This window comes from Momordica charantia, assembly GCF_013281855.1.
Source record: "Momordica charantia cultivar OHB3-1 chromosome 4 unlocalized genomic scaffold, Mcharantia_2.0 BLBB01000004.1, whole genome shotgun sequence".
Lineage (NCBI taxonomy): Eukaryota > Viridiplantae > Streptophyta > Magnoliopsida > Cucurbitales > Cucurbitaceae > Momordica > Momordica charantia.
The window spans coordinates 20,538,506-20,547,302 of NW_028275162.1; the positions used below are offsets into that span (position 1 = coordinate 20,538,506).

The 8,797-nt window shown below is 29.5% G+C and overlaps 1 pseudogene; it reads left to right on the forward strand.

Moving 5' to 3' along the window:
• The first annotated feature begins 1,608 nt into the window (after positions 1 to 1,608).
• On the forward strand, positions 1,609 to 2,642 carry LOC111015556 (21 kDa protein pseudogene; annotated as a pseudogene).
• The last annotated feature ends 6,155 nt before the right edge of the window (positions 2,643 to 8,797 follow it).

Consider the following 8,797-nt stretch of genomic DNA (forward strand, 5'->3'; position numbering starts at 1 on the left):
ATAAAGTTATTGTATAAAAAATTTATTTAGATTATTCACGTCCACAAAAAACAAAATGTTAGAAATCTCATATACTTTATAAATTTAAACAGATATCCCTTATATTTAGTATTTAATTAATATTTATATAGAATAAATAGTAGTGATATAGGAATCAACATCATTGATAATATTAGTATATTAATCAACAAATTGCATGGTAAACTAGAATTTAAATATCTGATATACCACTAAAAATTAAACATTTGATGTATCTTATATTTTTTATATCAGTTGCAAATATATTTAGTACATCGTAAATTAAAGGTACATCAGATATATATTTTAAAGGTGTAATACATACATCTGATAATGTATATCAGATATACATTGGATGTATATCAGATACAAATATACATTGGATTTATATCAAATACAGATATACATTGGATGTATATCAGATATCATAAGGGTAAAATTGAAATAATAAAAAATCCGAAAATAAAAATTTAAATATTTTGCTATATTTAAAATTTTGAAATGTGATTCCCAGTACATTAGTCAAAATAGGAACAAACACCCATAGAATTCCACAGACTTCTTTTAAGAATTCCAATCCAGAAAAGGGAAGAAATTTTTTTTTTTAGTTTTTTAAAATGCTCTTAAAATCCAGGAAAAGGAAAAAAAAAAGGGTAAAAAACAGTCTTAAAAATGATTAATGCCAATCTGTATTCTTAAACACTATTTACCTAATTGCCTTATAGAAGTTTAACGTTTTTATTTATATTGGAAAAACATTTTTTTTATTTATTTAGGAAAAACAACAATAAGCCCCAAAACTATTTTCTTTATAAAGTCAACCTTACCTAGGTGAGAATTTCATCCAATACTTTTGTTATAACTTAATTAATTAAATTATATTTAAGTTGATCGATTTTTTTTATTTATACGAAACGTTTTACTTCCTACTAAATTGATATAATTTCATTTTTAAAATTTTATATTATATTGACAAGTAACGACTCTCTTTTATCATATAAATTTATTTTCAAAAACGGTTTTTGTAATATCATCCAATTTTACAAAGTAAAAAAACAAACTCAAAAATGTATTTTAGTTTCACAAAATTTGGATAAGGCTTAAAAAATACTCTTAAAATTGAATAAAATGTGCACACTTAGTAGGACTTAAAATCTAATCCTAAATTTAATGATAATCATTTATTTATCTATTGTCATCTTGAACATAACTCAACTTAAAGTTATACATCATCAACCAAAAAATAATAGTTTGAATTGAAAGTTACGTAAGATTAGCAATTATTTTCACTCTAGAACAAGAAAAATATATAATATAAGGTTCACATGTGCACAAGTATAGACAGATAACTATTTTATTATAATAATTAATAAAACCTACGAATGATAGACGTATATATTTTTACAATATAGTCTCATGTTTATTTTCAAGTTAAATTAAAGAAAGAAAACAAATCTTAGATTGATATGGGCTTCCAAGCAGTTGAGGTTGAAGGAAGGAAGGGAAGGGTGGCAATTTGGTAATATAGTTAAAGTATGATGGAGAAAATGGTAATTTGTTTGGTAATCAGCTGGCTACTAAAGCCCTCCCCGTGAACCGAGCTGTGGCAGGCAAAAGCAAAACGCTAATCCAGATTCTGTTCTGGCGTCCGCAATTTCATCGAATAACGATGGCTTCCCAACGGCCTCTTATCCTCTCTCTCCTATTCGCAGCCACTCTCTTCCACCTCCGCCTGGTTCCCGCCGCCGCCGATGCCAATGCCACCGCCACCGCCAACGCCACCGCCAATTGTACCGAGTTCATCCGCAGTAGCTGCCTCATCACTCTCTATCCGGACGTCTGCTACACCTCCCTCTCCCGCTACGCCAACGCCATTCAGCAGGATCCGGCCTCCCTCACTCGCGTCGCCATTACCATCAGCCTCGCCAACGCCCGCAGAATGGCCGGCTACGTCTCCAACCTCTCCCACGCCGGCGACTACGGCGCCGACCGCAGAGCCGCCTCCGCGCTCCACGACTGCTTCGAGAACTTCGACGACGCTGTCGACGAGATCCGCGGCTCGCTCAAGCAGATGCGCCAGATCAACGACGTCGACGCGCCGTCGTTCCGGTTCCAGATGAGCAACGTGCAGACGTGGATGAGCGCCGCGCTCACGGATCAGGAGACCTGTACGGACGGATTCGGCGATGTGGCCGACGGTCCGATGAAGGCCGACGTCTGCAACAAGGCGGAGAAGGTGAAGAAGCACACCAGCAATGCCCTAGCGCTTGTTAACAGCTTCGTCGAGAAACGAATTCCGTGATTCAATCGGTAGGTTTTCCGAAAAACATTGTTGGATTGAACCACAAATTCGAACTCTGAAATCGTGAAATAGTATGCTTCTGTATTTAATTAACAGTGTGCGTGAGAGAGATTTGTAAATTTCTTACTCCATAGACAAACTGAAATTTTCTGTTCCTTTTTTCTGGTGGTGTGCTCTGGTGCTGGTTCCTTCTTTCATAGTTTCGGAATGAAAGAAAGAGAAGGAAGCAATTCGCATATTTTGTATTATTTGTTATTTTTCTCAACCGCTTTCTTTCTTTCTTCTGTTCAAATTAAACGCTACTTCTTCTTCTTTTGCTGTAGGTTCACTGTTCATAATCTTCTCAATTTCTTTTTCTCACACATTCAAAATCCATCTCCTATTTAATTCTTACCAATTTCATATTATTTCTCGTAATCATTTAATTCAAAATTCCGTAAGTTTATTACGCTTTGACTAGGGTCAGAGGAGCATATTTTTTCGCGCTTTTCCACTTTTGCCTTTTTCAGTGGTGGTTACTTAAATTCGCACAATATAAAATTATTGTTAAAATACTATTTTAGTCCTTATTTCAATCCTTCCACTCTCAAAATGTACTGTTAATTCAAAGTTTACATATCCATAAGCTAACGAAAAGTAAGATTTCAAAATTAATTATCGAAAACTGGCTTTTTTCAGATTAACCTTTTCATAAAGTAAATAATTGAACTAGATTAATTTGCAATTTTCCTTTTAGTACATTGTAAGTTTTTCACAACTTTAATTAAAGAATTACTACTTGGTTAAAAATAATAGTGACTGGTAATGATAATAATTTTATCTTCTCGTTCTCTCAAATCCCTACCATTCTTGAGCACGTGTGGATCACATCCCAGTTGTCCTTGGGCACGTGTATAAATTTCACGAGGTAAGGACGTAAAATATAATACATATATTACGACAAAAAAAAAAAAAACCTGGCACTGCATTAGTAAGTACAACTTTTTTTTATTGAATAAAAAATATTAGGAGAACCTATTTATTTATTAAAAACAATATGAATAGACTAATAGAAATGGTTTACATAAGAAAACAAGAAGTTCCAAAAACAACCAAGAAAGCTTGTTTTCATTTTCGTGTGTGTTTTTCTTAATTAATTAATTTATTTTTATTAGGAAATTAAAATATTTGAATCCTGCTATTTAAAAATGAACAATTCATTATTTAAAAATAAAAATTCTTATTTTTACATTTTTTTTACTTGTAAAATATTTAATAGAAGTGAAGACAAAATTGATCATCACAATTAGAAGTGAAATATTTTAAATATTTGTATATTAAGGTCAGAATTGTAAATTTGAACCTTATAAACTATTTAATCATCTTTGTATAAATCCGTTATCAACTTTATTCCCACGTAATATATCATAATGTGAAATGATTTCCAATTAAAAACTTTTAGATACATCAAATCACATTAAAAAAGGTTATATATTTTGAAATTAAAGTAAAAAACACAACAATATGACAATATTATGATATAAAAATATAATTTATTAGAAAAAAAGAAGCTTTGCGTCTTGTATAATGGCTGTGATTTTTTGGGCCCCACAAAAGGGATTTTATCATCAAATATCATATCAAAACTTTCCTCCAAAGCCCCAAATATTTCTTTTTCTTTTTTCAAATTTGATTTTCATGATTAATTTTTCTTTTGTTACATTATTCCTTTTCCCACTCCTCTCAATTATAATGTCTCTTCTTTTACCTCTTCCCTTAATCTTTTAGAATCATATCAATGGCTATGAATATAGTTGCTTTAACTATCTTTTTACATTCTTTTAATGATTTTGTTGATTAGTCGAGATTAGCATTAATGTCGAGATTATCTTTAATGACAATCACATCATTATTTATTAACTATGTACAATTCTATATCCAGTCTATCTTATTCTTAATAGATTTTTTTATTCATTCCCGATATTATCAAGTTCTACTTAAAAAAAAAGTCTTTATCAAGTTAGATTCAAAACCATTATATTTGTGGTGGAAAATATATTTTGAAGTGTATATTCATACATTTGAATTCCCAAATAAAAATTAATACTTATATCATTAGGGTACTTTGTTCTAAAAAAAAAAAATTTGTCATTTTCATATGATGGCGATGTGATACGGTAGTAATACCCCATGACCAACGATGGCTATGTGATACGGTAGTAATACCCCATGACCAACGATAGACACAACTTTTACGATACTAAGATGTAATAAAAATTTAATTGTTGATAGAGACTAAACGTCTTTTTAATTTGATTAATTACTTTTGGTCTCGTTTACTCAAAGAGAACAAGGACATTGATTAGAAATGAAATTCTTCATTTACTTTGTCGGTGTTTACTTAAAAGGTAAAGATGAAATCAATTGGTAGGATTCATATCATGTTTAGGAATCAATCTGTTCAAAAGGTAATCTCATTTCTCTGTTGTAATCTCATCAGTTCCATTCTCATTTCTTACTTCATGGGGCGACATCTTTTTGATAATTATTTTACAACATACACCTTTTGGAATCTATAACGAGACCCTTTTTAACTAATTAATTTACAATTTTACTCTTTCTTTACTTATACTACTAAAATCACTTTTATTAGTTTAACTTGTTAATTAGTTAGAAATAAAAAAGGACATTCTAATAAAGTTACTGTATATTATACCTATATCAGATTTTGATTTAAGAAAATTTCTAATAAACAACGTTCCAATACAATTGATTTCATAATCATCAAAATAAGAATTATGAGAAATATTGAAGAATTTAGGGGGATAGTTCTTGAGTTATGGTGAGACAAATTTTCAAAAGATATGATAATGGTTAACCATTTGCAAAGCCACACATCTATTGCAAAACGTACGTATAAGCAAAGCAACTAAGAGGGGTTTTTTTCCCCTTTTTTTAAGAGAATTTTGTAAAGGAAAAGAACTTAAAAAATCGTACTCATTTAATTCATTGAGACGTCTTCAATTAAAATAAAATTTATCTATGTTTCTCAGAACCATTTAAAAGAAACAATTATTTTAGTCTGGTTTAGATCAAAAGTGACACGGAAGTAACGATCCTACGATTTTCCAGTAGTTTTTTTATCTTGCACCAATTTAGTGTTCGACTATGTACACTCTAAAACTTAAGTGAGAATTAAATTCGAACTTATATGAATGGAAGAGTTTGTGTATCTTTGAAATTGTGGGACTCTCTGCCCTTCTTAGCAAAGAGTCCTGGGAACTTTTCTATTGTATCTACCGTACCTGTCATTTCATGTATTTTACACTAGCAATTTGAAGATTATCTAATAGTAGAGTCGTCATTTTGTCAAATATCAACATATTTTCGATTGGTCAAAATTTCTCCAAATTAGAGTCGAATTGAACTTTCCCATGAAGTCATGGACTATTCCTCATAATTTTTAATTGTTTAAATATTTCATTTTAACCTTATTATTTTTTAGTGGCTATATGAGCACGATATAATAGGTTCATTTAATTATGTGAATATTAATCAACAATAGAACTAATCATATCCTCGAATTTTAATCATAAAAACTTGAATGTGAAACTTATAAAAATTTAGAGAGACTACTATAGCAATTTTCAACCTTAAATGAGTATATTTTAAAAACTAAAGTTATATTTTACTTTTTTAATTACCCAAAAATGAGATAAAGAAATAATAAATTAAAGAGGTTAAATTGTGGTTAACTTTCGACATTTTGATCGAGAATATATGTTTTATTCAATCGAGTTATAAACTCATGACGTTGATTACTATCATCTTTTTATTAATTTCTTATATCTCAATAAAAAGAATTGAAATTACTTTTGAAAGTTTAGAAATTGGATTAATATTAAATTGAAGAGGAAAAATTGTGGTTGGGTGATTGGGAAGAGAACAGTTTAAAGTAAAAGCAATCACATGTTGGGGGTTACTCACTATTGCAAACTGCAAATGGAAAAACAAACAAACAAACACCACACATTTTCATTAACTGCTTCTTATCTGTCGGACCCGTGACAGTTGTCACTTACTCCTCCAACAAATCTCCACCGTTAATAAAACGACTACTCAATGCAACCATCAAATCTTACTCACGGTGGGGCGTGGATACTACCATTGAAAAATTAACAATTCTTTACTTTTTAAATAATATTTTTATTTTTATATTTATCTCTCTTAATTGTCAAGCACGAAAGAGTCAATACTCTCTCCTCAATTGTCAAGTAAATTGTTTCCTTTTTCTTTTAATAAAATATTTTAATTTGTATGATAGAGTTACGTATTCGGTTATTTTATGAAATTTGGGTGAACATGATGTGATTTAACTATAAGTTTTGGGTTATAAATTGTGCGATTTTATTACCTTTTAGTCAACCTCTTAGTTCTAAATAATCATTATTGTACGTAATGAAAAACTTAGATTGAAATAGTAAGATTGAGAAATTTTAAGAACAAAAGAAGCACAACCGGGAGTATTCAATGTACATGCATCATGCATTATAATCGATTGTAGAAGCAAATTGTTTTGAATTCTTTTATTTAAGGAAAGAATTCTACGCTGCAAATTTGACATTCTTTTTGTTAATAATTTATATGAGAAGATGTGATCCAACAATCAAATAGACATATTTATGAGATTGATTAAGTAATCACCATTAAAATGATTAATGTCGAAAAAGAAATTCGATAAAGAAGTTTGATAAAATATAAAATTAGAGATAACATATTTCCTAATGAATGACAAAAGCGAATCAATGAAGACTATGCGTGTGTCACACATTGTTGTTCAAAAGAAGGGATAAACAAAGGGACAATGCTTGGTGAGAAAGTGATATTGTTTGCCTAATTTTAGGAATTTTTTCTTCAAAATAAAATAATAAGAGTTCTTCCAATAGTTTTTTTGAAATATAGCTTTTTGTTTTCTTTTTTCAACGTCTTTTTGCTTTTACTTTCACATATTGTACTTAAATTTCTTTTCGCCCCTATAAAATTTTAAATGTGTTTTCATTAAAGTTTTGTTCTAACAAATTTGAAACCACTCTTCAAATTAATACCAAAATAATGCATTAGATTTTCTGGTACTCTCTTAGAGGGATACCATCTTCACAAAAAATAACTTTGAAAATTTTATTAATTATTCAATTAACACCGTTTTTTACATTTTGATGTACTCGATCATGAGATTGTTTCACCTACTATTAAATATTCGAACTCAATTTCCCCTGCTATAATATTTTTCAAAATCATTTGATTCCCTCAAATAAAGTTAAGAGTTTTAAAAAAAGGGCATTGGAATAAGCTTAAAAGGGTATAAGAAAATAAGGTATCAAAACCAAAGCTTGCATGTGAATTGAAAGAACTAGAAGCCTTCTCCCTTTGTTCCAAAACCTTTGAAAATGACTTCGAAATAAATAATTTTTTTTGAAATAAATAATATATATATATATATTTTTTAAAAAGGGTAAAATCCAAGCCTTACACTTCTGTGTAGGTCCATTCGGAGGCTTCACGGGATGCTATAAGTACAACCCACAACCCATATCTACCATAAATAAATAAACCAAATTATTATTATTATTTTTTTAAAACAACACCCAACAATTTTTAACCTCATTTAAAAATATATATATATATATATATATATTCAAGCCCTCTTTTCTAAAACCGTTTTCAAATGTTTTCTTGATCCATCTATTTTGATTTTATAAAAAAATTGTCCTTTTACGTGATTCGAGATTGCCTATATTAATATGTCTTTTTTCTTGACTATCTTGTCAAGTTGGATGAAACCATGTACTGCATAATGTTCGAGTAACGAAATATTATTGTGACAAGTTATACACTCTCGAAATTTCTAACTTGGTACCTAAAATTTGCATAAAAAGTTGTTTTGATTCTTTTTATGAAATCTTCATAATGCATTTAAGTGAATAAATATGAGATATCATGGATGTATGTTTTAAGTTGTATTGCCAAACTTCTCATTCAGCTTGAATATGGATGGCCTAAGTTAAATGAAAGGGGAAAGTTCAAGCGACCCGGATAAAAATACATGATTATGAAAATTCAGAGGTGAAAAACTTTAGATTATAGAAATTAAAATAAAAATAAGCACAAAAGTGTAAAAATTAAAATAAGATTTAAACTAATTTTTTATGAACCTACATTAGAAGATGTGGCGAAACTGAATGAGTGGCTGAAATTTGTTGTCTTTTAATTTTTTTTCCTTTTTTAACTATTGGGTTTGTCTCATTAGGGCACTTTTTTTAATTATTAAAAGGTAAAGTAATTAATTATGATGTTTATTTTTTCATTTTATAAATTATTAAAAAAAGGGGAAAGAATTAGGAGATGTGGGAATGGAAGCCACATGCAAACTACAAGAGTACAATAAGAAAGGTCATTTTCTCTCCACGGGACTTCTTTATTTTATTTTATTTTATGTTT